This window comes from Giraffa tippelskirchi, chromosome 1, assembly GCF_054371585.1.
Source record: "Giraffa tippelskirchi isolate mGirTip1 chromosome 1, T2T-mGirTip1v1.2.pri, whole genome shotgun sequence".
NCBI lineage: Eukaryota > Metazoa > Chordata > Mammalia > Artiodactyla > Giraffidae > Giraffa > Giraffa tippelskirchi.
The window spans coordinates 147,859,083-147,886,510 of NC_137275.1; the positions used below are offsets into that span (position 1 = coordinate 147,859,083).

The window sequence follows — 27,428 nt, forward strand, 5'->3', positions numbered from 1 at the left end:
AATAAATGCTGCAGAGGGTATGGAGAAAAGGGAACCCTCTTACCCTGTTGGTGGGAATGCAAACTAGTACAGCCACTATGGAGAACAGTGTGGAGATTCCTTAAAAAACTGGGAATAGAACTGCCATATGACCCAGCAATCCCACTGCTGGGCATACACACTGAGGAAACCAGAATTGAAAGAGACAGGTGTACCCCAATGTTCATCACAGCACTGTTTACAATAGCCAGGACATGGAAGCAACCTAGATGTCCATCAGCAGATGAATGGATAAGGAAGTTGTGGTACATATACACAATGGAATATTGCTCAGCCATTAAAAAGAATACATTTGAATCAGTTCTATTGAGATGGATGAAACTGGAGCCCATTATACAGAGTGAAATAAGCCAGAAAGAAAAACACCAATACAGTAAACTAATGCATATATATGGAATTTGAAAGATGGTAACGATAACCCTATATGTGAGACAGAATAAGAGACACAGATGCATAGAACAGTCTTATGGACTCTGAGGGAGAAGGTGAGGGTGGGACGTTCTGAGAGAATAGCATTGAAACATGTATATTATCATATGTGAAACAGAACACCATTCCAGGTTCGATGCATGAGACAAATGCTCAGGGCTGGGGCAATGGGATGACCCAGAGGGATGGGATGGGGAGGGAGGTGGGAGGGGGGTTCAGGATGGGGAACACATGTATACCCATGGCTGATTCATGTCAATGTATGGCAAAAACCACTACAATATTGTAAAGTAATTAGCCCCCAACTAAAATAAATAAATTTATTAAAAAAAAAAAAAATGACTGAGCCCAGTAAAGGCTCCCAATGACACTTCCATGTCAGGTGACTGAACGTGGCTTCCCTCTGATCACCAGAAAGGAAAGAGTTAGTTGCTCAGTCATATCTGATTCTTTGCAACCCCATGAACTGTAGCCCACTAAGCTGTAGCCCTCTGTCCATGGAATTCTCCAGGCAAAACACTGGAGTGGGCTGCCATTCCCTTCTCCAGGGGATCTTCCTGACCCAGGGATCAAACCCAAGTCTCTTGCATTTCAGGCAGGTTCTTTACCACTGACCAGACAAATGGACAAAGATGAGCATCTGAGTTCATAAGAGTGACAGATGTACTGCATCTTCCTCTCTGCTCCGGTGGCACGCGGGTGACTCTAGGTGAAAGGAGAGGAGGAGTGGTGACCGTGGCAGTGCCTGAGTGCTAAGCAGCCCCTCGAAGGGGAAGTGACCTCCGTCATTTAGCAGGAGCCGCCCCTGGGAATGGAACAGCGGTATGAGCTGCAGGATCGGCTGGCTTGTGGGGAGCACGGTCCCATGAAGGCTCCACTAGCCACGTGCCTCCCTCCCCATCAGTGGAGTGGCCCAGGTCTCCCCATTTATTTTGCAGTTAACCCCCGCTACCATTTCACTTTTCCCCACCGACCCTGCTTAATGCAAAGCTATAAATCTTAGGACATCTGGGTGTGGGACACCTAAGCAACCCTGACGCTGATTCCTTAAGAAAACTCATTTCTTGTAATGCGAAGCCTGCTGAGGATGGCCATGTCAACTGATTAGACTTTTTACTTGGCCGTATTGATTCTGCTCTGCCCCGATGTGGCCCGTAATGCCGGCTAATGTTATTGACGAGCCATCAGCCTCGAGGAGGAGTGTGGGGCTGCAGCTCTTTCTGAACCACAAGAAACTCTGGGTGGACAGTGATGGAGAGGAGGCGAGGCGGCCGTGAGTGGGGCTCGTGGGCTGGCTCTGTGCAGGCTGGCATACATTAGTGAAATACAGACGCTCCGTGGCCAGAGACAGATGCAGTTCTCCAGAAGCCATTTATTTATGAAATAATTATGAACGCACAGTTGAATCATGGATTTTCATTACCGTGTGTGCCCAACACTCTTTCTTGATTCATATTTCGTTGGAAATGAAGTGCTCTGGTTGCGGGTGGGGGCGAGAGGGGAGGGGGACAGCCTCCAGTGGGAGTCCTGAGATATTTCCTCTCTCTCTTCCATCTAACCTGCTGGCTGTCTTCTCTTCCTTGTGTGTCTGTGTGTCTAAGCCGAGCCCCACACTGTCTCCAGAGGGAGTTCCATTCTGATCTATTCTCAGAAGGGCTCAAGTTTTCAGCTTCCTAGGTTTACAAATCAAAGCCTCTTTCAAAGGAGCTCAGCCTTCAAGGGGCTTCCCAGGTGGCGCTAGTGGTAAAGAACCTGCCTGCCAATGCAAGAGATGCAAGAGACTCTGGTTTGATCCCTGGGTTGGAAAGATCCCCTGGAGGAGGGCATGGCAAGCCACTCCAGTATTCTTGCCTGGAGAATCCCATGGACAGAGAAGCCTGGCAGGCTACAGTTCATGGGGTTGCAAGAGTCAGACACTACTGTCCAACCAACACATGACAACCAACCCTCAAGGCCTAGCAAAAGTTGGGGCTGACTGATTCTGGCATGCTGGTGTGGGCAGGAGACCTTTGATGGGGTATTAAAGTAGGCAATTAGACACAGTGTACAAAGACTCCCCACTTTTCTAAGCTCCTTCACATCGGATCCTAGTTCTTATCTGCAGGAAATTTCCTACCCTTCCTATAGGCTTCTGTAGCAAAACACCACAGACTGGGTGGCTTAAACCAGCGGTCCCCAACCCCTGGGACACGGACGGGTACTGGTCTGAGGTTTGTTAGGAATCAGGCTGCACAACAAGAGATAAGCAGCAGAGGGCAAAACCAAAACTATCCCTCCCACCCCCTGCTGGCTTAAACAACAGACATTCCTCACAGTTCTGGAAAGTCCAAGGTCAAGGTGCCAGCAGATTCAGGGGTGGTGACGGCTCTTCTGGTTTGCAGACAACATCCTTCCTACTGTGCCCTCATGTGGCAGAGAGACTGGGCTTTGGCCTCTTCTTCCTCTTTGAAGAGCACTAATCCCACTGTGGGGGGCTCCACCTTAAGAAAAGAAAAAGTAGAAGGAAATAGGCTCCCCACCCTATCTACCCCTGGTTCCTTCATAGTGAGGAAACTGCCTTTCCTCTTCAGCTCATCACCTTCCCCTGCCCCTCAGAGTTGCTCTGGCCAGAAGGGAAACCTCAGTGACTATTTATTACTGTGTCTTAGGCTGTGTTTATCTATAGCAATGCTGCTAAGTTGCTTCAGTTGTGTCCAACTCTGTGCGACCCCATAGATGGCAGCCCACCAGGCTCCCCCATCCCTGGTATTCTCCAGGCAAGAGTACTGGAGTGTGTTGCCATTTCCTTCTCCAGTGCATGAAAGGGAAAAGTGAAAGTGAAGTCACTCAGTCATGTCTAACTCTTAGCGACCCCATGGACTGTAGCCTACCAGGCTCCTCCGTCCATGGAATTTTCCAGGCAAGAGTACTGGAGTGGGGTGCCATGGCCTTCTCCTATAGCAATGAATCCAGTACAAATCCCAGTACATTGATGGTGAAAAATACAGATTACAGGCTGATATCAGGCTTTCAATTCCTTGCGTGGGTCCTAGAGAGGCAGAGTCATGAATTGGATCAGTCCTAGGAAAGCTTGAGTGGAGAACTTCTAGAGTCTTAGGGTGAGTGAAGTCAGTTGCAGGATTATTCCTAGCAGGGCTGCTGGGGAAGCAACTGACCAAACCAGGTGTTCTAGCATTTTCACTGCATGAGGCTTCAGCACCCCTACCCTTGGTCTTCCCAGCACCTGTTTCATCCCTGCCTCACACTCCTCTCCACATGTTTATCTTCCCCCTACCTGAAAACGCCCTGGGAGCCAGGGCCTCATCAAGGCAACTTTGAATCTTAGTTCCTAAGTCCAGAGGGCTGCAAAGAGTCGGACACGACTTAGTGACTGAGCACACGTGCAGATAACAGTCACTTCCTTTCCAAGATGGATGGAGATCTCTATTTCATTACTAAGTTTAGGTCTTTCCCAGAAACTCTTAACTTCCAACTACTGGCTCCAACTTTTCTTAAAAACCTGGTTGGTCTAAATGATCCTTATATGAAGAATATGTGTTCACTGGTGATTTTTAAAGTTTTTATAAAGTGGAAGAACTCTTTCCTCCCCAAGAAGACCTAACCTGAATCCCCAAAATATAACCAGATCAAACAGGAGCTAGTTTGGAGGAGAAGATAAGGACCAGTAGCCAGAAGAGGGAGTCAGGGATGAAGCAAACCTCTCCCTAAGGCTCCTGTCACCTGTGCTTGTCTGAAGGCAGAGGTTCCAGGGCAGTAGCTGTGGAGGGGCCAAAGATACACTGAGGGTGTCACCCCATTCCTGAGCCTCCTCATTCCTGTCACACACACACACACACACCTGCACACACACAATCACATTAAGGGGGGGTGGACAGTCAAATTTGATTTGACACATCAGTGGGTGATCTTTGCCCAGTGCCCTCTCTGTTCCTGGACCGTGGGAGTGTCACACACGTCACTGCTCTGGACCCTCTCCAAGCTGGTCTCCTCTACTGACTCGAAACTTTTAGAGTAGCTGCTCCTCTGTGCTAGTGGCTTTGTGAATAGTCATCAGTTATCATCTGGGTGACCTTAGGCAATTTGCTCACTATTCTGCTTCTCATTTCCTTCCAGTGTAGAATGGGGATCATAATACTACTTGTTTCAGGGGTTTTTGAGAGAATTAAATGGCTTAACGCCTATAGATGCTTAGAATTGTGCCAGGCACAAAATACACACTGAAATCCTGTTTGACATTATTTCAACCCTACAGCAGCCCTGCAAGGTGGATGTTTTTCAGATGAGGAAACTGAGACTTGAGGACAAATGCTTTACCCAAAGTCCCTCAGCTACCAGCTATCAGAGCAGAGGTTGCTTCCAGCCACACTGCCTCTGGTCTGCTGATACTTCTGAGTCTTCAGAATCATCTCAAGTGAATAGTACTTGCTAGGCTCTTTGCCTGAGGTCTGCCATCTTCTTTGAAGTCATTGACACCTGTGTTTTTACCCTCTGTGTATGTTTGATCCCTACAGACTGAGCCTCACTGTTTACCACTGTGAGGACAAGTGCAAGGTGGCATCAGCCTTTCAGGGCAGCCTACAGGTCATAACCTTCACTGAGGTTGGGTGGGCTGTGCAGAGCTTGGTGGCCTTGGGGGACGTGCCCCGTCCTTAAGGGAAGGGATTTGGAAAACAGATATAGTCAATATGTACCATTAATAGGAACTGCAGTGGCTGCTTCATTCTTCAAGGTAATGACCTCCCCGAGGGCGAGGAGCGTGACTGCTTAATCACCTCCTGTGGACTCATGGGCACATTTGTCTTTAATCGGTCTTTTTTTAAGCTAATGGTAGCAAAACTAAGATCTTTCCAACTTGGATTTTTTTTTCCTTTGGTCTGTGGAAACTAAGTTTTTCCTACTGCACACACAAAGAGGAACATTCAGAAAAATGTGAGATACTGTCATTTTGCATAGAGAACTTTGGGATAACTGGGGAAATAATGTGAGCATAAATGTTTAAATGTTAGTGTGCTGGCCCTGGAGATTATCACCTTTCTTAACACACACAATTCTCCATTCAGTATTGGCAAAAATGATGTAGTTCCTGCCTTTAAAAAGTTCTCATAACTAAATAAAGGACCACAGTCTACAGCAGAAGACATTTAAAGCAAGTAGCAAGATAGTGCTAAGAGAGATTAGGGAGTCTAAGGACTGTAAGCAAAGATCATTGGTGGTGGTCAGAGTGTCTAGAAGTTGACTGATGTAATAGAACCATTGCTACCAGGGAAAAAGAGATGGTACAGACCAGTCACAATCATTGCCTTGGACACAGCTACTGTGAAGACATGTCTTGGGCCATAGCTAATGACAATTTTTTTTATGGACATGGCCCCATGCTGGGACTGGTGAATGAAAGTGATGCCATCACTGTCTTCCAGTCTTAGGGAAATGAGACTTGAATTCCGGAAATCATTCCATAACCACTAAAGACAGAGTTTAAGTCTGACTAGGGCTGGGGGCAGAATGGAAAGGGAGAGGTCAGTTTGTGATGATCCAGGGAAAAATGTGGGGGCCCTGATGGCAGTGATAGCAGGGGAAATGGAAAGACACCCTTCGGGGATGAACCCTGACATCTGAGGGACCTGGAAATCGGAGAGAAGACTCAGATTACTGGTAATTTCAGATTGCAAGCTGAGTTCCTCAAATGCCACAGTACCACTGAGAGAAATACAGATGGAAAATGGGAAAGCCAATTGATCAGGGGCCAATCACTACATTTTAGACTTCTGGGTTGGATCTGGTCATCAGATGCCAAGTGGAAATATCCTGCAGGCTGCTCTAGATTGGAGAGTTGCTGACATGGGATCACTGAAGGGAACAGTCTCAGGCTTTGGAATTAGTCCACTAAGAATGGAGATAAAGAGCCTTCAGGGAGGCAGGAGAACCACAGAAGTGAGGCACCAGGGAACCAAGAGCAGGTTTTGAAGGAGGAGTATGTGTCCAATGCAGACACATACTTCTGAGAGGTCTGAAGAATTAAGGATTAGGAAACAGTCATTTGGTTTGGAGGTTGGGGTTTTTCTGACGACTCTTGAGAGAAAACTGTCAGTAGCACCAGGAGGTGGACACCAGTTGGAGAAAAGGGTTTAGGGAGACAATGAGAGAGGAAAAGGCTACTGTTGCAAACATAACTACTTCTAGATCCAAAGGTTCGAAACAGAAAAGGAATAATGAACTAAGATGCAGGCTAAACAGGTCACTGGGGTCAGGGTTAAGCCTCTCAAGTTGGCATGAGTGCTGTGTGTTCAGGCTTCCCTGGTGGCTCAGTTGGTAAAGAATCCACCTGCAATGCGAGAGACCTGGGTTCGATCCCAGGGTTGGGATATCCTGGAGAAGGGAATGGCAACCCATTCCAGTATTCTTGCCGGGAGAATCCCAGGGACAGAGGAGCCTGGTGGGCTACAGTCCAAGGGATTACAGAGTCAGACATGACTGAGCGACTAACACACACACACGCTGTGTATTCATATCAGATGAACGTGACCAGAGGAGCATGAGAGAGGCAAGCCCAAGAGTGGACAAAAGTGAGCCACGGAGAAAATGCTTTCAAGAGTTAGGATGGGTGACCTGAGGGGTGACCTCAGCAAAGACAAGAAGACATTGAGCTAGTAGGGATGAGCAGGAGGATGACTGATGAAGGAGAGGTAGGAAACCAGAGAGAGGATGGAACTTCCTGGACCAAGCCACAATAGCTTTCTCAGAAGTAGATCAAAGAGCTCCTGGCAGGAAATTCAAAAGGGGAGAGGTGACCAGCAGGGGTGCAAGACAGGGTGCTTCCAGGGTCCCTCCAAAAATGTCGGCCAGGGCTACCATTTACCTCCTTTCTCGTCTGCTTGGGAAACCCGAGTACTTTCCTGAAGCACTTATGGGCCACTTGGCTGGAGAGGCTGGGCTTCCAGCCTCTGAAGTAGATTTTCTCAATGTGACTGAGAGGATCAAAGCAGGGTTCAGTGAGGGTGTCCAGGGAAGAGAGGCGGTGCCTGCGACAATGGAGACAGTCTCAGAGTGGGAGGCTTCAGGCACCACCACAGACTCAGTCCAGGCACAGAGCTGAGCGGCATCATAGGCTGCTGCTGCTGCTAAGTCGCTTCAGTCGTGCCCGACTCTGTGTGACCCCATAGACGGCAGCCCACCAGGCTCCAGTGTCCGTGGGATTCTCCAGGCAAGAACACTGGAGTGGGTTGCCATTTCCTTCTCCAATGCATGTAAGTGAAAAGTGAAAGTGAAGTCGGTCAGTCATGTCTGACTCTTCGCGACCCCATGGACTACAGCCTACTAGACTCCTCAGTCCATGGGAGTTTCCAGGCAAGAATACTGGAGTGGGGTGCCATTGCCTTCTCTGGGCATCATAGGAGGGGAGGCCAAGAAGGTTGGAGGCAAGCCTGTTCAGAGAACTATGAGCTTCTTCACATCAATGGGCTTCAGTTTCGGTCTAATAAAAGTCCTGTGTCTAGTAACCCACAGGTCCCTGAGACCACCCCCAGGAGCCTGTGGTGGGGATAAGGTAGTTGATCCTAATGGGAGCCAGGTGCTTAACAATAATAATAATAATAGCTAATACTTTTAGAATACATTACTTTAAGTCCTCTACATATAAATCACTAAATTTACTTACCCAGTGCGGTAAGTCCCACTCCTCTCCTGTCCTTTCAATGAGGAGACAGAGGCACCAGGGCATTAAATGACTTGCTCGGTGACCCGTAACCCATCCATGAATCTAGAGTCTGGACCAGGCAGTCTGATGTCTCTTGGGTGGCCCTGTGAACATCATGATCTCAAAGTTCGTGTTGAATGTCTACCCTGGGAGAGGTGCTATGATGGTAAGTGATGGAAACCAAAAGAGGTGCGTGAGGCAGGGTTGGCCCCCTCAGTGGCTAGCAGGTTACTGGGGCACTGCCATCACTATGGAATTGTAACAGTGTCTTTTCCAGGATTTCCTGCTTTCTGTTTATGCCATGCACCCCTACTCCACCCTGATTATTTGAATAAGAGAATACACAAATGTCTCTGGAGAAGAAAATGGCAACCCACTCCAGTACTCTTGCCTGGAGAATCCCATGGACAGAGGAAAGTCTGGCAGGCTACACTCCACGGGGGTCACAAACAGTCAGACACAACCGAAGGGAATTAGCGTAGCAGGCATACACAAATGAAGAGATGGATTTAAAATAAAGGATAATTAGTAAATAATTACCCTTCGTTCCTGGCCTATTAAATGTGTAGGATTTATCAGTTTTTCTGAAACAGAACCAAGTTATCACCAGGAAAACCCAATTGAATTTGTTCCTCCTAGCCTGTCTGCCTCCTTGAGAAGCTGTCTCCGGACTCCAGGGCCAATGCAGTTTCAATGTCTGTGGTCAGTGGTCCAGGCAGAAGGTCTCAGAGATGCCTCGGCTCAATCTGATTTCAAGTTGATACTGAGCCTGTTGGATTCCTCTGACCCAGGTCTTCTGTCCCACTGTGCTCTTCACTGTACCCTTCTCAATGCCCTAGTTCTGGCTGTCATCATTTTTCACCTATGCTATCATAGTGTCTTTGAACAGAGAGACAAGGGAGCTTTCAAGCCACATGGATCTAAATTTGATCTTGACTCTACCACTTATTTGCAGTTAAACTGTGGGGCAGGGGTTCCCTGGTGGTTCAGATGGTAAAGAATCTGCCTGCAATGCAGGAGGTCTGGGTTCGATTCCTGGGTCAGGAAGATCCCCAGGAGAAGGGCATGGCAACCCACTCCAGTACTCTTGCCTGGAGAATTCCATGGACAGAGGAGCCTGGTGGGCTACAGCCCATGGGGTCGCAAAGAGTCGGACATGACAGAGCGGCTAACACTCTGTTGGCAGTGAAGTAAAGTCAAATTCTGGGACACATGTCTAGCTTTCTTTGACTTCAGTTTCCTTATCTGCACAATTCAGAAAACAGTGCATGGCCTTGAAGGTGTGTGAGGATGAAATGGGAATGACTACATCAAGTGTCTACTACAGGGTCACATTAGATACTATATAATCCATAGATATTATTATTAGATCTCTCACCTCCAGACCAGCCTAATATATTGTTGCCAGATTAATCTTCCCCAAATACAATTTTGATCATGTCACTTCCTATCCTCCTGCAAACACTGCTGTTGCCAATAGAGAAAAATCTGTTTGTAAGGGGAGTTACTTACCTCATTTTTCCTATTTGGATGCCAGAATCTTGACTACAAGAGGCAGGTCACTCCCACTTAGCCCACTCTTGCTATAAAAATACCTGGAGAGGTTCTTGAACTTAAGAAGACAATACAAGGGTTTGTTAATCATGGTTGAACCCACCCAAAGGGATGAGACCAATATAAGTTTCAGCATATGGTTAGGTTATGCATTCTTACACAATGGGATAACAATTTTTGGAAATGTCAACAAAATTTTCTCCCCATTATAATTTCTCTGGCCCTCTGCCCCCTTCAATTAGGCTAGTCTTTCTGTATTCATTCCCTCAGGAAAGAATGTGATAGGGGAAGGCAGAGAAAAAGGGAACTTCTTGGCTTTAAGGTCCAAATGCTAGACCCTGTGAGGAAAGAAAGAACTAACTGACAAAAGATAGAGGAGAAATTTGGGATTAAGAGCAAGATGTTTCTGCCTGTGGTGGTGGTGGTTTAGTCACTAAGTCGTGACTGACTCTTTCAAACCCATGGACTGTAGCCTGCCAGCCTCCTCTGTCCATGAAATTTTCCAGGCAAGAAGACTGGAGTGGGGTGCCATTTCCTTCTCCAGGGGATCTTCCTGATCCAGGGATTGAACTCGGGTCTCCTGCCTTGGCAGGTGGATTCTTTATGACTGAGCTTCCAGGGATCCCCATTCCTGCCTGTACCCCACTAGAAAAATCACTGGGATTAGGGGAAACTGAGGAAAGGGAAAGTGATGGAGGAGATGTTTAATGGGGGTGTGCCTCAGCCACCCTCATCCCAATCCCTGCAGTCAGCCCACCCTCTGGTCCTCACTGGCCCACCCAGGGCCCTGCGACCTCTGCTTCCTGCCATCTACCAAGGACTTGCCTTCAGAGCATGTCTGTGACCAGCCCACAGGGAAGCTGTTCTCTGTACTCTGCGACTTTGCTCCAACCATTTGATTAATTCTGTTTGAACTGCCCTTAAGCTCTCCTCCAGGCTAACAGGGGTCCAGACAGATCCTGTTACAATTATGTGTTATGAACCAAATCACACATAGCTGGGCTCGGGTTTGGTAACTAAAGATGTCTCTATTCCACTCAAACATGAATGTATTCTCCAAAGGATGCAGCTATAATGGAGAGAGAGATGGCGGAGGGTGCGATCATTTTTGAGATGGGCACCCTGCGGGTGTATCTTTAAAGTGATCCACAGAGGTGATGATACAGAAGGTACATTTCTGATATGATGGAAAGAGGTTCCTGGCCCTTCCCCACTGGCTCAGAAGCTTCTCTCTAGTGTCAGTCCCCAGGCTGGAATTTTCACAAGGAGGGTGGGAGCCAGGAACACAGCCAGATTCAGTTACCTGGGAGAGGCTGTTGGTGGGTTCAGACAGCCTGTGAGGCCTTCTGTGGTAGACTTTACCACCACTGGCCCCCCATGAACCATGCCTCCCTGTGTGGTCCCCTCTCCTATGGACTCTGGGCTGAGCCTTGTGAGTTGCTTGGTCAATGAGATATGAGCAAGCTGGATGCAAGGAGAGAGCCTTGCACAATGGGGCTCATCCTCTTAGGACTTCCCTCTTGGAAACCAGCTACCATTTGGTAAGGAAGCCGGTATAGACTACCAGAGGGAGAGAGAAACCCGAGGCACAGTAGCTTGCAGCCAGCACTAATTCCAGACCTGTGGGAGACACCTTCACAGACATTTCCCCTGGTGAATACAGCAGCCTAAGAGACTCCAGCAGACACACATGCCACAGAGTTAAGCCATCCCCTCTGAGCCTCTCCAAGTTACAGAATATGAGCAAATAATGGCTGCTGTTATCTAAAGCCACTAAGTTTGGAATCTTATTTGTGCAGCAAAAGGTAATAGAAATTCTTTCCAGAGGACACTTTCCCATCCAACTGCAGGGGCTTTCCACAAGACAGGGACCTTGTCCATTCTGACCACTATATCCTCAGCCCCTAACAGACCATAACAGGTGTTTAGTAAATATTTGTGAAATTCATGACACGAAATAAAAAACACAGCATCTACACAGCATTATGATGCTTTTTGTCCTGGCTAGTTCTCTCCCTTCTAAACCATGAGCCTTGAAGCTTCCATTTATTATATAGAAATGACTGGCAAATTTCTAAATATATATGTAACAGTTTGTTAAGTGGGACCTTGACTGCTGTCTATAGAATTTGGGTTCACTGAAAGCTGACGTCAATGTGTGACAAATATCCCCTACATTCCAGAGATTGGTGCTACACACATTTGTTCACATGCTGAGATGACTAAATTCTTTTCTGACACCTTGATCCATTCTTCACTTCCAGCCTATAAAAGAGAAAGACGGAGAGGCACTAGACAATTGTGATCAGGAGCCACAAGCTGGAGCCAGACAGCCTGGCTTCAGATCCCCACTGGGTCACATCTGAGCTGTGAGACTTCGACCAAGTTACTTAACCTCTCTGTACTTCCATTTGCTTGTCTCTAAAATGGGGGTGATGAGAACATCTACCTCATGGGGATGCTGTGAGGATTACATGATTCACTGTATAGAGACTGGAAAGTTCTATAACTATCAACAGAACCCAGAGAACAGTGCCCAGCTCATTGCAAGGGCCTGAGTCAGCTGTCATCATAGGAAAATCTCTTCGAGGAAAGCTGGCTGCATTTCCTGGTGTGTGAACCCCAAGTCTGGGGTTGTTTGCCAGAGGGGAACTAATATCTCATGTGTCGCCCTGCCCAATGCTCCAGCTGAGTGACTGTTGAACTGAAGAAACGTCTTGACCTTTCTGGAGCTTCGGGGGAATGGACATGGTGAGAGATTTTAGAAAACATAACCTGTACTCCTTGGCAGTTGGGGGCACTGAGACTGGAAAGGTCCAGAGGAGAAAGGCTGACAGAGTGAGGAGAAGGGGCTGAGGTGGATGTGGTGCAAAGGCCCAGAGTCTGAGGGCTTCTTCTTCCATAAGGAAGAAGCTCTATACACTCCTTGAGAAGACGTTGTCTCTCACACCTTTGCACCAGTGCTTAGCTCTGGCCCCACATCCAGGGAATGTCCTCTACTGACTTGTGAATGAATGCACTCTCTCCAGCAGTAGCCCAGCTCTGCGCTCCCCCCAGCCAAAGCCCCCGGTGGGTGGGCAAAACTGGACTGTCTGGAGCCAAGCAAACTTGGCTTATTGCTCTGGCAGACCAGGGGAGAGCTGCTGTATTTCGCTGTGGCTGGTCTTGGTTCTTGTGATGCACCTCTCACTCCTCCAGACACAAGAACATGCCCTGGAGGAGAGATGGTAGCAGACACTGTGCCAGATTGAGAGCTCAAACTGCAGGAAGGAAAGCCAGCCTCAGCCATCTTTCTGGAAAGTTTCACAAGACCAGAATTAAGGGGTATCTGGAAATGTCCCCAACAGACTTGGATAAATTGGCAAATAGGTTTGTGTCTTTTTCCTTTTTCCTTCTACCTGATGACTGGGTGACATGAATGATGGACAAAGGTTCCAGGCTGGTGCTTTGGGGGCTGGTGATGTGGCATCTGTAATCTGTATCTCAGGCAGCTGACTGCCCTGGGGGAAGGAAGGCGGGTCCAGGGTGAATAACCCTGAATAGAGAGGGGCCAGGATTCCCAGCACCCTTGGCTCGGGTGTGTTCTGTACTTACATCTGACCATGGGTGTGTCTGATGTTTTGGGAATTCATATCATTGCAAATAAAAGCTCAAAGCCACACACTGAGAAGCTAGTCTCTGGAGGTTTGGAAAAACTTCAATTTTCCCGAGTTGCCCATAGCACAGCTCCTCCCTAGTTTCATTTGCTCTTCGCAAAGCATTTTCACAGATATCCTTTCATTAGATCCTCATAACAAGCCCCCAAAGTGGGTGGGAAAATACTAGTATTCTTACTTTGCTGAGTTCCCAGAGCCTCACGAAGATTAAAACACTTGCCTGGGGTCAAACAGCCACTGGTGATGATGGCACATCACCTAATTCTGCCTCTATTCATCGCTCCACCCCCTCCCCCAGGCCACTTCAGAGGAGGCCTCCCCCTCCGGCCACCTCTATTTCCCAAGTTCCAGTCTTGGGCCAAGGCCTGGGGCCTCATTTGGTCAGAAAGGGAGTTCAGGTAGCTATGAAAGTTGTTTGGATCTTGCTCCTCACAATGTCATTATTTCAAGCTCCTTTTCTGGTAGACTTTAGACTTTTCCAGTATCTTTAACCCAGAATTTTGCTTCTAGAAACTCATTTTTAGATAGTATTCAAACCTGGTCACAAAGACAGATGTCTAAGGTATTCATCATGCTTTCATTTGTAAAAGGCCTGAATAGCCTTTGCAAATAGCCTGAATATTCAAGAAGGAGCCTAGTTAAAGAAATGAAGATATGTTCAATCAGGGAATACTATTCAGTTCTTAGCAAAAGTCACATAATAGAAGGACATTGAATGACATGGTAAGATGTTAATGATCTTTTGTTAAATAAATGAAACGGGTTACACCAAAAGTGTTTCAGGATGGTCCCATCTTTGCTTAAACAAATATTTTTATCTCTGCAAATTAACAAATATCCAGAACGCTTACACCAAAACAATAATGGTACCTATTTCTGGTTGGCAAGATTATGGATTTTTACTTCTTCTCTTTGATTATATCTTTAAAGTTTTAAAGTACTCTACATTCAATATGACTTCATGTTCTACTGGATGGCCTTCCCGAGAGCACCCCCACAATTTTTAGGCCCCACATGTTAGTGCATGGCCCTCTGCAACTTCCCATCCTCCATCCTTATTTCCCAACATCTCATGGGAGTTTCCTCAGTCTTCTGGCCTCTATGCCAGTTGTTGGCCTGTACCTCACAGGCCTATGAGCCTGGTACTTGCCCAGTCGCAAGACCAAAGAAAGGGCCTAGAGTCAGTGACACAGCCGTCAATGGTTCAATGAGTGGGAGACTTACACGTCTGAAGCCAGGTCTTGAAGCGACACCCCAGAGCGTGCAGCAGTTGACAGGCAGGACAGGGCAGCAGTCTTCATTATTTCTGGGGGAAGGAGAGGTTACTAGTTATTGAGAGAATTACTCCAGGTTGGCTCATTAGTTATGAGGGAGATCGGCAGAGGGGCATGCCCCTCACCACTCCTTTAATAAGCCAACAAGTGAAGATATTCTGATCTCAAGGTTAGAAGCATCAGTGGCTGGGGCAGGTATGTGGGAAGGTCATCATGGGAGTAGGGTGTAGGTGTAGCAGGTGCTGGTGGAGCCGGGGATGCACAAAGGGCATGAAAACAGTCATCTTGAGTGGCCTGACCACTTTATCTAACTTAATCTTCATGCCATTCTGCAAGAGGAGCGTTACAACTCCAGTTTTAAAGATGGGAGACTGAGGTTTAGAGAGGTTAAATAACTTCATTAGGGGTATGCAGCTAATTAGTGGTGGAGCTAGGGGTATGACACAAGTCTGCCTGAGTACTCAGCCTCCTTTTCAAGCCCTGACAGTTCTTCACCATGGCTGACCATGAACGCCTTCATTTCACAAGGAATCATCCCAGGGGCCTCACTGGCTTCTAGTGCCTGCCATGGTCCGAATTTAAACCTGGTGTCAGCAGGACTTGAGGAGGTGGCTGAATTGCCAGTAACAAGCCTGAAGACCTGATTTTCTGAGCTCTCCATCAACTGGGGGCACCCAAGTGGATGAAAAGACACAGTGACCTATACTGTACCTATGCATAGGCAGTCAGCTTCCCCACCTGTTTCTCATATGCAAAGCGTCCAGATCACATACGGCTATGGGTAAGGACTGATTCCAGGGAACACTGCAGGAGTAGAGTAGAGAGCTTTTGCAGAAAAAGGAATTTTCGAGTTGGCATTTAAAAGTTTGAAATCCAAAGGAATGCATAAAGGAAACAAAAGCCAAAAACAAAATAAAAATCCACTCATGGGCTGAGCTCTGGGTATCAAATATTCTCTTTGTATTGTGCAAAGGGAGGCACCGTGCATCTGGGGCTGGGGTTTTCAGCTGGCCATGCAGAAAACGCTCCCGGGCACTCCCTTTAAAAACTAAATCAACATTATTTTAATTTGTGTTCCCTGCTTCCTCATTCACAGTGGAGGGGAAGGTGTGAGGCTGAGCAAGGAGCATATTTCTCTTACAAGTTAACTTAACATGCAATATGCAGGGGATTACTCTGGACTCACTCAATACCACAGCCCAGAGCTTTATAGAATTCTATTGATCTTAGCTAAAGCTGTTTAATTTTTTTTGCTTTAATTTTCTTTCCTTATTTGCTCATTAAGTTGAGGTAAGGAAGGGGAGGGGAACTGATGGCAGGCCCCTCTCCCCATATTTAAAGCTGGCTTGAGGGACCCAGAAGCTGGTCTGCCCTCACCCACTGGCAGCATGTCTTGACAATATTTTAACCCAGTGGCTTGGAGTGAGGGGGTGGCTGTAGGGGAAGCAGGTAATGAGTGTCTTGGCCCCCATGGAGGTTTTCTGCTACAAATACTCATAGAATAAGGACCCTTTGTGCACAACTTTGGCCACCTGATGCAAAGAACTGACTCATTTGAAAAGACCCTGATGCTGGGAAAGATTGAAGGTGGGAGGGGAAGGGGACCACAGAGGATGAGATGGTTGGATGGCATCACTGACTCAATGGACATGAGTTTGAGTAAGCTCCAGGAGTTGGTGATGGACAGGGAAGCCTGGTGTGCTGCAGTCCATGGGGTTGTAAAGAGTCGGACATGACTGAGCTGAACTCTGCACAACACTGAGGGAAAACCAGAGAGTGAGCCTGACGTGGATATAACCCACCAGAGCTTACCTTCTAACAGCAGAGAGAAGCACTTTATTCTCCACAGTGGGACATGGGTGAGCCAGGAAAATCGAAGTTGATATTCATTTTTGCTAGAAGAGGAGGCATGGAAGAATGAAAATGTAATTTTTCCCACTCACCCCCAAAATGTTTGACTCCAGGAGAGTCCCCACATAGGGTCTTTGGGGACTTGAGAGGACTCATGAAGTGGCAGGAGTCATGGCTGGAGCTTGGGCAGAAAGCGGAGGAGGTGGAGAGAGGACAACTTGGGCTGACGGTCTGAGGGTAGAAACTGTGCTGGGCTTCCTTGCTGTCTTTTCTGGGCCAGACTGCATCATTTCTGAAAAGGCAGACCCTGGTCGTTGGACTGATTATTAAGCTCCCATGTTTTGGGAGCCTGGGGAGGGGAGGAGCTGTGGCTGCAGTGAGCTCTAGGAGTGCATCTCTGGAGCTTGCTGGTTGATCAGGGCCACTGGTGGCAGAGGACTGACTGCTACTGACCTGTGCTACCCTATAGTAGGAGGAGCCAGGGTGATGGTGGTGGCCACCAAAGATGGGAACCAGGCCCGTCTTAGTTCCTTTAGTCCTAAAATTCTTGTTTGGCCCAACATATAACAGGAGGGAAGCCTAATAATAATAATAATAAATAATGCCTATTGAGCTTTACTCTGTGATAGGCACTGTGCTAAGTTTTCTATGTATATTATAATGAATTCCCATAAAATCTCTCTAAATAGGTTCCATTCTCATCCTCTTTCAATAGATAATAATACTGAAGTGGAAAGAAGTTGGGACTCTTTTCTAAGTTCTTATAGGTGGGAAGTAGTAGAAGCAGGATTGCTCCTACTCAATATGTATGCAGGTCAAGAAACAACAGTTAGAACTGGACATGAAACAACAGACTGGTTCCAAATTGGAAAGGAGTATGCGAAGGCTACATATTGTCACCTTGCTTATTTAACTTATATGCAGAGTACATCATGTGAAATGCCAGGCTGGATGAAGCACAAGCTGGAATCAAGATTGCTGGGAGAAATATCAATAACCTCAGATACGCAGATGATACCACCCTTATGGCAGAAAGAGAAGAAGAACTAAAGAGCCTCTTGATGAAAGTGAAGGAGGAGAGTGAAAAAGTTGGCTTGAAACTCAACATTCAGAAAACTAAGATCATGGCATCTGGTCCCATCACTTCATAGCAAATAGATGGGGAAACAATGCAAACAATGAGAGACTTTATTTTCTTGGGCTCCAAAATCACTGCAAGATGGCGACTGCAGCCATGAAATTAAAAGACACTTGCTCCTTGGAAGAAAAGCTATGACCAACCTAGACAGCATATTAAAAAGCAGAGACATTACTTTACCAACAAAGGTCTGTCTAGTCAAAGCTATGGTTTTTCCAGTAGTCATGTATGGATGTGAGAGTTGGACTATAAAGAAAGCTGAGTGCCGAAGAATTGATGCTTTTGAACTGTGGTGTTGGAGAAGACTCTTGAGAGTCCCTTGGACTGCAAGCAGATCCAACCAGTCAATCTTATTTTCTTGATGAGTCTGGCTAATGGTTTGTCTATTTTATATGGAGGCTAAACAACACGCTTCTGAATAACCAACAACCAATCAATCCTAATGGAAATCAGTCCTGAATATTCATTGGAAGGACTGATATCGAAACTCCAATCCTTTGGCCACCTGATGCGATGAACTGACTCACTGGAAAAGACCCTGATGGTGGGAAAGATTGAAGGTGGGAGGAGAAGGGGATGACAGAGGATGAGACAGTTGGATGCACTACTGACTCAATGGACATGAATTTGAGTAAGCTCCTGGAGTTGGTGATGGAGAGGGAGGCCTGGTGTGCTGCAGTCCATGGGGTCGCAAAGAGTCGGACATCACTGAGCGACTGAACTGAACTGATGCTGGCTCCTAGACTCCTTGCCCTCAGCCACTGTGCCTGTGCCCAATTTTACAGTGCCTATAGATCCCGAGGCCCAGCCCTTAGTGGTCGTCAGCATAGTTTTATTTGGAGGAAAAGTAAGAATTAAACGCAATGTTATTTGCACCCTAATATCATGGAACAAATTCATATCTGGTACAAGAGAAACAGAAGATAAAATGCTATAGGAGCTTAGTGCTCAAACAGCTTACTTTTGATGGAAAAAAAAAGTTGTTTTTTTGGGGGGGTACTGTGAAAGGACAAGTGAACAAGCAAAAGAGAAGTAAGGAGTTTCTGGAGGGCAGGGTGACTGAAAATTCAGCATCCAACTGGAGATAGCGAGCAATTCCATCAACTATGGCATGAAATTGGGAAGTAATGGAGGCTATGTTCAGACTGTAAAGGGTTAAGAGGATTGAATTCTCTGCTGAAGGTAAAGGGTAACAAAAGGGTTTCATCTCATGGGCTGTATGTGATTGGCAGCGGCTCTCCCAACTGTTTTGTGTGCAGAATACACAGAGTCAATGGGAAAGAGAATTGGATCCCATAGCAGTGTCCACCATAGGAAGAGACTTACCAATCGCACTTCCGGTCCTGACATTCAACAAAAGACTCTGAGAGAGGACAATGTGGTTGCCTGGGCCTTAGTCAGGGGTATGTGCCCCAAATTCTTACTAAACATTTGGTCATTCTGACGTCCAGAAACTGATTCCTTTATGGTGCCAATTACTTCTATCCCCCTCACCCCATACCAACTTTATTGGAAATGCCTGGAAATAGTGAAACCAAACATATTTGGGGGTAGCTTGTTGAGAGCTCTTGCTGAATACACTTCTCATCTGGAATTGCTCAGTCTGAGCCAATATGCAGAACCCTGCATGGGACCCCAGAGAGCCAAGTTCTAAGCTGGGCTCTGCCAGTAACAGCTGGGGGGCTTTAGGCTTACACCTGGACCTCTCTGAAGTTGTCTGACATCACAAAACTTTTGTGAGGAGAAAAGGAAGTAATATTTGAAAATATGACAGCAAAGAAAACACGCTTTCCTGATCAAACACCATGTTTTATAAAATAAAAAATGCCATTGTTTGTAAGATATCCTATCACTTTATGCATTATTAGGAAAGAAATGCCGCAACTATAGTTCCCCATCTATTATCAATTATATTCTGTTATCAAGGATGTCAAAATGCTGGAAAAACAACATTTTAGAATCAGTGAACATTATGACAAAGATCTAGCTCCCAGTTACTAACTCCCATATAAATAATTTAAAAATGTGTTTTCTTGGGTTATAGACCAGTTTGTTAATTCATTAATTTCCATGATACCTAACACAAAAATCTGGCCTCCCATTCTTACTTGGTAACTGAAGTTGGAGAGATATGGTTCTTAAGGGTACACTGTCCCAGTTTACAATGACTATGAAAACACCAGTTTGACTGTTGGTCCAGATACAACTGGCACTAAATCATATAAACTGTCAAACAGCCTAAATTAAACACTTGCTAGAAATATGTTAAGGTCAGGGAGCCCTGTGATTCTGTGTGTGACACAGTAAAGCTGTGTTGGATGTCAGCTTTGGGCTGGAAACTGTAGAACATGAGGCCCAAGCTGATGCTCAGAAGCCTGGAATTCACCCTGTTCTCCATTTTACTATTTGTATAATTCTTGAGAACAAGCTATGTGAACACAAACTATCTCTTAACTGAGCACCGCCCCCCCCCCCCCCCCCGCAAAACATGTATAAAACATTCCTGGGGGAGCTTCAGGACAATCTGCTTACTTGTGTTTATTCAAACTAGGGGAAAGGTTTTAGAGGAAAGGTAAGAGTATGAACTAGTCAAGCCATGTGGTTGCAAAGTGGTGGAAACTCAACTTTAACTGGCTACAGGGGAATCATAAAAGGTCTAAAAGATGCCCAGAGACCTTGGGACATGATGGTGCCAGGATGACTACTCTGTGCCTTCTCTTTGCCTCTCTTCATCTTTCATCACCTTCTGTGCAGACTGGCTGCCTTCATATGACCGAGATTGTGGCTGCTGACAGCTCCCAAGGCCTCTATTTAACAAATTTACCACCAAAGATAGCCTGAATCCCTTTCTTTAGCTCTAGTCTGAAATATCCCAGGGAAGAATGCTGATTGGCCCAGTTTGAATCAGGTACCACACTTAGAGAAATCAACTGGGGTCAAGGGGCTAAGGGACTATGGCTTTTGACCCTAGCTACAAATAAAGGATTTGAGAGAGAAGGAGGAACAGTGTCCTAAATGGGATGAATTGTATTGCAGAGAAAGGTAGGGGTTCTGACAGACAAATGATGCATCTCATTACCATTTTACTCTTATAAAAGCCCTCTGATTGCATGATAAGAGGAAGAAAAGTCCTTTGAGGTTTAGCTAGCAACAAAACAATCTTATCACTTATCACTATAACAGACCAGTTTAATCCATTTATCAATAACAGGACCTCCACAAAACCATATCATATCCACTGTCTTGGTGAGGGCTAACATGCCATTTTACAGACAACTTACTCTGAAAGGAAATGTGTGTCCTCACTGCAGAATTCTGAACCTTCAAAACACTGCTATTAGAGAACTTAGTCAAGTCCTATCCGACTGCATTTGTACTTTGTAGAAGTGTAAGACTGATGGACTGTAATACTCAGAAAGACTAATTCTCCTACTCCAACCTACAGACAGACCTTGAAAGCATCTTCAGAAGCCCAGTTACTTGTGTGCCCTTGACCAAAAACATACCCTCCTCTTCTTATAAGAAACAGTCTATGAAGCTTATTGCTGTGATCAATGATGCTGCAGAAGATGACATCTATTATTTTACAAGGACCCTCAGGAGAGCTACCGGATTGGTCTCAGTACCAGCAATGACTATGTTGTGTCCCTGAAAAACTGGCATATTTTTACTTTACAGACTTAATTTCCATGGCCTATCATGTTTCCCTCCTCATAGTGGCTTCTGGGAAGCGCAGAGAAAATTTACAACCGCCTGTAGTTCAAACTTGAATGCTTAATTGTGGGTGTTTAGTTTACACACTTATCGCTTGACACCATCCTACTTCTCTGACACTATTTTCCCTTGTCTCAAACTTTAAACCTTATGTAACAGTTATTTAATCTTGGAGTAATATTTACATCTTTGTAAGCCACTTAAATTTCTTTTAAGATTAAGGTGGGGATATGAGTATTATTTGACCTTGAGTGCAAAGGTTTTGAAGGTTTTCAGGCAGAAACATCTCAGTGGAGTATGACGCAATGTATACAGTACTGATCCTTTCAGAACCCAGCTCATATCTCAGGGACATCCTTATGTGGTACCTTTGCAGGGGTTTCTAAACTCACCTGCCACTTTTTGGTTTCAAATTACATTGTGAATTTATTGATTTTTCTTCATAATATTTTTGGTCACAGAAACAGCATTCCTGGAGTTATTTTGTGTTTCTTTGCTAGACCTGGGAAATAAATTCTCTTCCTTGTGGTGATGAAGTCCAAAAGAGAACACAGTTTATTCTCCTACAGTATTTGTCTATGTTCAAAATATCTTCAGGGCTTCCCTGCTGGCTCAGTGGTAAAGAATCCACTGAGGTAGGAGACGTGGGTTCAATCCCTAGTCCAGGAGGATCCCACCTGGCATGGAGCAACTGAGCCCGGGCTCCACAACTATTGAGTCTGTGCTCTAGAGTTCAGGAATCCAAGTGCTGAACCCAGGCACTAAAACTACTGAAGCTCTTGTGTCCTAGAGCCTGTGCTCCACAATGAGAGAAGCTACTGCAATGAGAAGCCTGTGCACCGCAACTGGAGAGTAGCCCCCACTCACTACAATTAGAGAAAAGCCCTTGCAGCAACAAGACCCAGCACAGCCAAAAATAAATAAATACAAATATTTTTTAAAAAAGTATTCAAGCCTTCACAAATCTGCAGTTGCTGAGAGATTTGTAATTAACAACAAGTCTTAAATATTCAGGCTTAGGGCTTCCCTGGTGGCTTAGATGGTAAAGAATCTGCCTGCAATGCAGGAAACCTGGGTCGAGAAGATCCCCTGGAGAAGGGAATGGCAACCCACTCCAGTATTCTCACCTGGGAAATTCCATTGTCAGAGGAGCCTGGTGGACTACAGTCCATGGGGTTGCAGAGAGTCAGACACGACTGAGTGACTAAGACTCTCCCACTTTAGGGATTAAAAGGTCCAACAATAACAAAGACAAAGCAATTACTGTCTGCAATAAATGATCCATAGCAATGACTTTTAGAAGAATACTTGATAAGCGACTTTCATTTCCACGATGGGGGGTCAGATGGAGAGTATGAAGAACTCAGCCAGATGTAAGGATGGGAAAGTGGATCATCTAAATGAGCCACTCATCTCTCAACCGGGAAACAAGGGAAACGCTCTTCAGGGAGACTGGCGGCTCTTCCCAGTCATTTGCAACCCAGTCCTGCATTTCTCTTCTGGGAGTCTTTATGGGCTCATAGCCGAATTGCACGATCCGCACCAGCCCTAGTTTTCTGAAGTTTCTCTATGACATAATGTGAGGCAAACCTTTTCAATGTGATCTGCATCATGTTCTTCTTTGTACAAGTTCATATTTTGGTTCAAACGATAACCATAAATATTTAACATTCTAAAAGCTGTGGCTTTCCAGCCCCACCCGTCCGATGGGAGCTTGCATTAATTTACAGCCCACTTTCATTTCAAGCTGGTCGATAATATTTCATAAGGTAAGAAACCAGACGGCATGATTTTGGTGGAGAGACGAAAAGAGCAGAGGGTGGTTTAAAGACGTAAGACTGAATTTCAAAAGGGAGGGAAGAAATTGTTCTGTCTTTTGTTTTTTCTTCATCTTGACAACCTTTTCTTTTTCCCAAAGTGAAGAAATTAACAGTATCATTTTAAGAAGTGGAAGATCTCTTTCTTGAGCTGACTCCTCCCCTCCCCACACTCACCCACTTGTACAGACTCACGCACATGCATGCACATACACACACATAGGGTACAGGATGTTCTAATGAGAGGCGGTGCCCTTCTGTTCAAGGACCAACAGAAAGTAAGAGGGAGGGCTCTATCCACCGCAGCTGGACACAGTGTGTCTGTACACTTGACCCAGTTGAACAAAGGTGTTATTTTGAAAAATGACCCTTGCTCGACATTTACATGATATCAAATGATCTATTTGAATGTCATTATTTAAGTGATTGCTTTTCCAGCTTGCAGACAGTCTAATTCTCATCAATTTCACCTTTAATTTAGAAGAGAAATGATAACCAATGGAGGGAAGAAAAAATAACCCACAGCAGAGGCCTGTCTGTGTCTTTATGTTCCAGAGTGTTTTTTCATTCAAAGTGTTTTCTATAAATGTGATTTTTGAATAAACCCCACAAAGACAAGTAAGTTTGTGTAGAAATAAATTCTTTCTTTTTAGCTGGGGCTGTAGTAAAAAAGGTGACTAATAAAATATTCTAGTTATGAGAGCCCTACAATAGGATCTGTTAAAATACATAAATTTAAATTCCATCCCATGAAAGCAGTTGTTATATATCTATATGCTGATGTGTGCACCAACCACTTTTAGTGTGTATAATTCAGTGGCTATTGATTTTTTATTTTATATGTGTAATAACATGCTCCTAAGTTCAAAAGAAACAAAACACTGATGTTCGGCAATTTTCACCTTCAAAGATCGGTACCAATGCAAGTAATGAAAGCTCAGGCGTTACTGCCGCGTGACTCAGATGAGGTCTAGGTGCTGAAAGCAGAGCTCAAGGCTGGAGGCCCAGAGCAAACCACGTTGTGGGACTGACTTCCCTCTGTTTCCCTTCCTCCTGAAATGAATGGCTCACTCCAGGGTAATGGCAGCAGAAGCACCAAAGGAATGAAGCGAAGTTGTGTGTGCACAGTAAGACAAAGATGGACTCCAGGTGGGGCCTTGAGTCTGGGCCACTATTGTGTCTGGCCTGTGCTAGGGCCAACTACCACTGAATCTCCATCTTCCTTCAATGAACTGGTAGATAGGATTTGTTTGGTGCTAAATGACTAAAAAAAACCTAGTTAGATAACAAAGAAAGTGCATATAACTGAACAGTCTAGTGGTAAGATTGATGCTACGTCAGACTTTATCCAGTGGCCCAGATAATGTTACCTGGGACCCACTTCCCTCTTTCTCGTCTCTCTTACTCAGTGGTATTGGCTTCATCCTCAACTGCTCAGAGTGGCCCCTAAGCAGCTGCAGTTCTTCATCTTATGGTAACAAAATTACTCTAGCCATGTCCAATTTCACACCCTCATATCTCTCCTCAAGGAGTAAGGAGAGGGTCTTCCTCAAGCTCCCAAGAGTCCTGGGAATCTCTCTTCTGTTTCTGTTCCTGGAGAGATAGAATATGCTGCTTGGCCTAAGCCAGTCAGAGCCCACCTCAGAACAGGGAGTATGGTCACTCCACATCCAGTGGGAACAGAAGAGAACAGAGAGAGGTATGTGCATGAGGGGAAAATCAAGTTGCCGTTGAATGGTGGGGGGCAATGGAGGCTTGGATGTAAACAACAAATGTTCGCTCCAACAACTTGTAGCTCCTTGTTGAGTGATGCCTTTTATTACACATCTTGATTTTATTTTCTTTTGCCACAAAGTCACCTGAGGGAGTCAATGGCTGATGTCAGTTCTGGTTGCAGGCTGGATTAAGAGTCAGATGATCCTTTGATCTCCATCTCCACGTCCTGGCTCACTGTCTCCAAAACAAGGAGCTGGCAGTGATGGCTGACACCTGGCACACAGGCCGCCACATTTCCTTCTTGGTCCTACAGCAGACATCATCCATCAATCACAGGACTTTTTCCTGTGCAGTCCAGATGTGGCCCTAGAGACCTACTTAAAACAGCACTCTGGACAGCCCCAGCAAATGTATTGGTGTTGACAAGTGAGATAAAGTGTATTTGCCATCCCTGGAAAAGATCGCACTCTGATGACCCAAACTACCATTGCACTTCAGTCATATACTGAGAGCATTCACTAACACGTACTCACACGTTTGTATACCTCAGTGTTTCTCAAAATGTGGTTTGCAGATCTCTTGCATCAGAATCCCCTGGTGTCCTTACTAAAATACACATTGTAGAGATCCACTCTAAAGCTGTGGAATCAGAATATTCTCAAAATAACAGTTTTAAATACTCGATAAGCTAGTATACACAGTAGAATAAAGAGCTTCCTTCCTACTAGGTCTCTGAGCTATTGGCTCATTCTTTGTGAATTCTTCAGCAGTTTATGCAGCTACTGTGTGTAGGCTTTAAGCCAGTCACTGTGAATTAGATGAGGATGGTGCAAATAAAGAGTTCTTAGACTTTCTCTGTGAAACGCAAGTAATGCTCTGATGTAGGGGTTAATTGTGACAAGAAAGGACCAGGTCTTTAGGAATTCAGAGACAGATAGGATCACTTTTATGTGAGGGAGCTAGAAAGAGAGATTATCATGTGCTGTGAAAGAGATTGAAGAATACACAAACAGATGGAGAGATATACCATGTTCTTGGATTGGAAAAATAAAAAATCAAAATGACTATACCACCTAAGGCAATCTACAGATTTAATGCAATCCCTAATAAATTACCAATGGATTTTCACAGAATTAGAACAAAAAAAATCTTAAAATTTGTATGGAGACATAAAGACTCCAAATAGACAAATCAATCTTGAGAAAGAAAAACAGAGCTGGAGGAATCAGGCTGCCTGACTTTAGATTATACTACAAAGATACAGTTATCAAAATAGCATGGTACTGGCACAAAAACAGAAACATAGGTTACTAGAACATAGATGGAAAGCCCAGGGTAGAAACATAGATAGAGAGCCCAAGATAGAAAGCCCAGAAATAAACCCATGCACTTATGGTCAATTAATCTATGACAAAGGAGGCAAGACTATGTGATGGAGAAAAGACAGCCTCTTCAATAAATGGTTCTGGGAAAACTGGATATCTACATGTATAACAGTGAAATTAGAACATTCTTAAGCACCATACACAAAAATAAACTCAAAAGGTGAATTAAAGACCTAAATGTAAAACAGGATACTATAAAACTTTTAGTGGAAAACATGGGCAGAACACTGTTTGACGTGAATTGCAGCAATGTCTTTTCCAAACCATCTCCTAGAGTAGTGGAAATAGAAACAAAAATAAACAAATGGGACTCAATTAAAAGCAAAAGCTTTTGCATAGCAAAGGAAATCATAAATAAAATGAAAAGACAGCCCACAGAATGAGAGAATATATTTGCAAACGATGTGACTGACAGGGGATTAGTCTCTAAAATTTACAAGCCACACATGTGGCTCAATATCAAAAAAACAAACAATCCAATCAAAACATGGGCAGAAGACCTAAACAGACATTTCTCCAAAGAAGACACACAAATGGGCAAGAGGCACATGAAAAGATGCTCAACATCGCTAATTATTAGAGAAATGCAAATCAAAACTACAATGAGGAACTTCCTTGGTGGTCCTGTGGCTAAGAATCTGCACTCCCAATACATGGGGCCTGGGTTTGATCCCCAGTCAGGGAATTAGATCCCACATGCTGGAACTAAGATTTGGCACACTGCAACTAAAAGATCCCAAATGCTCCAACAGAAGATCAAAAATTCTGTGTGGTGCAACCAAGACCCAGCACAACCAAATAAAAAAGTAAATAAACGTTTTTTCAAAAAATACAATGAGATACCACCTCACAGCAGTCGGAATGACCATCATTAAAAAAATCTATAAACAATAAATGCTAGAGAGGGTGTGAAGAAAAGGGAACCCTCCTACATTGTTGGTGGGAATGTAAATTGGTACAGCCATTATGAAGAACAATATGGAGCTTCCTTAACAAACTAAAAACAGAGCTACCATAAGATCCAATGATTTCACTTCTTGGCATATATCCAGAGAAAAACGTGGTTCAGAAGGATACACATAACACACAATATTCATTTCAGCACTGTTTACAATAGCCAAACCATGGAAGCATGGTCCAATGACAGATGAATGGATAAAGA

The 27,428-nt window shown here is 45.1% G+C and overlaps 1 protein-coding gene across 1 annotated transcript in view; it reads right to left on the reverse strand.

The window, feature by feature from the left end:
- Positions 1-11,704: 11,704 nt before the first annotated feature.
- The window catches only part of LOC145510005 (uncharacterized), a 287,812-nt gene continuing 272,088 nt past the window's right edge, over positions 11,705-27,428 (reverse strand). The window contains exons 8-10 of the transcript XR_014056613.1: positions 16,458-16,540; positions 14,596-14,677; positions 11,705-11,980 (exon numbers count right to left, since the gene is read on the reverse strand). The gene's annotated coding sequence lies outside the window, so the exon portion shown is untranslated. The remainder of the gene's footprint in view (positions 11,981-14,595; positions 14,678-16,457; positions 16,541-27,428) is intronic.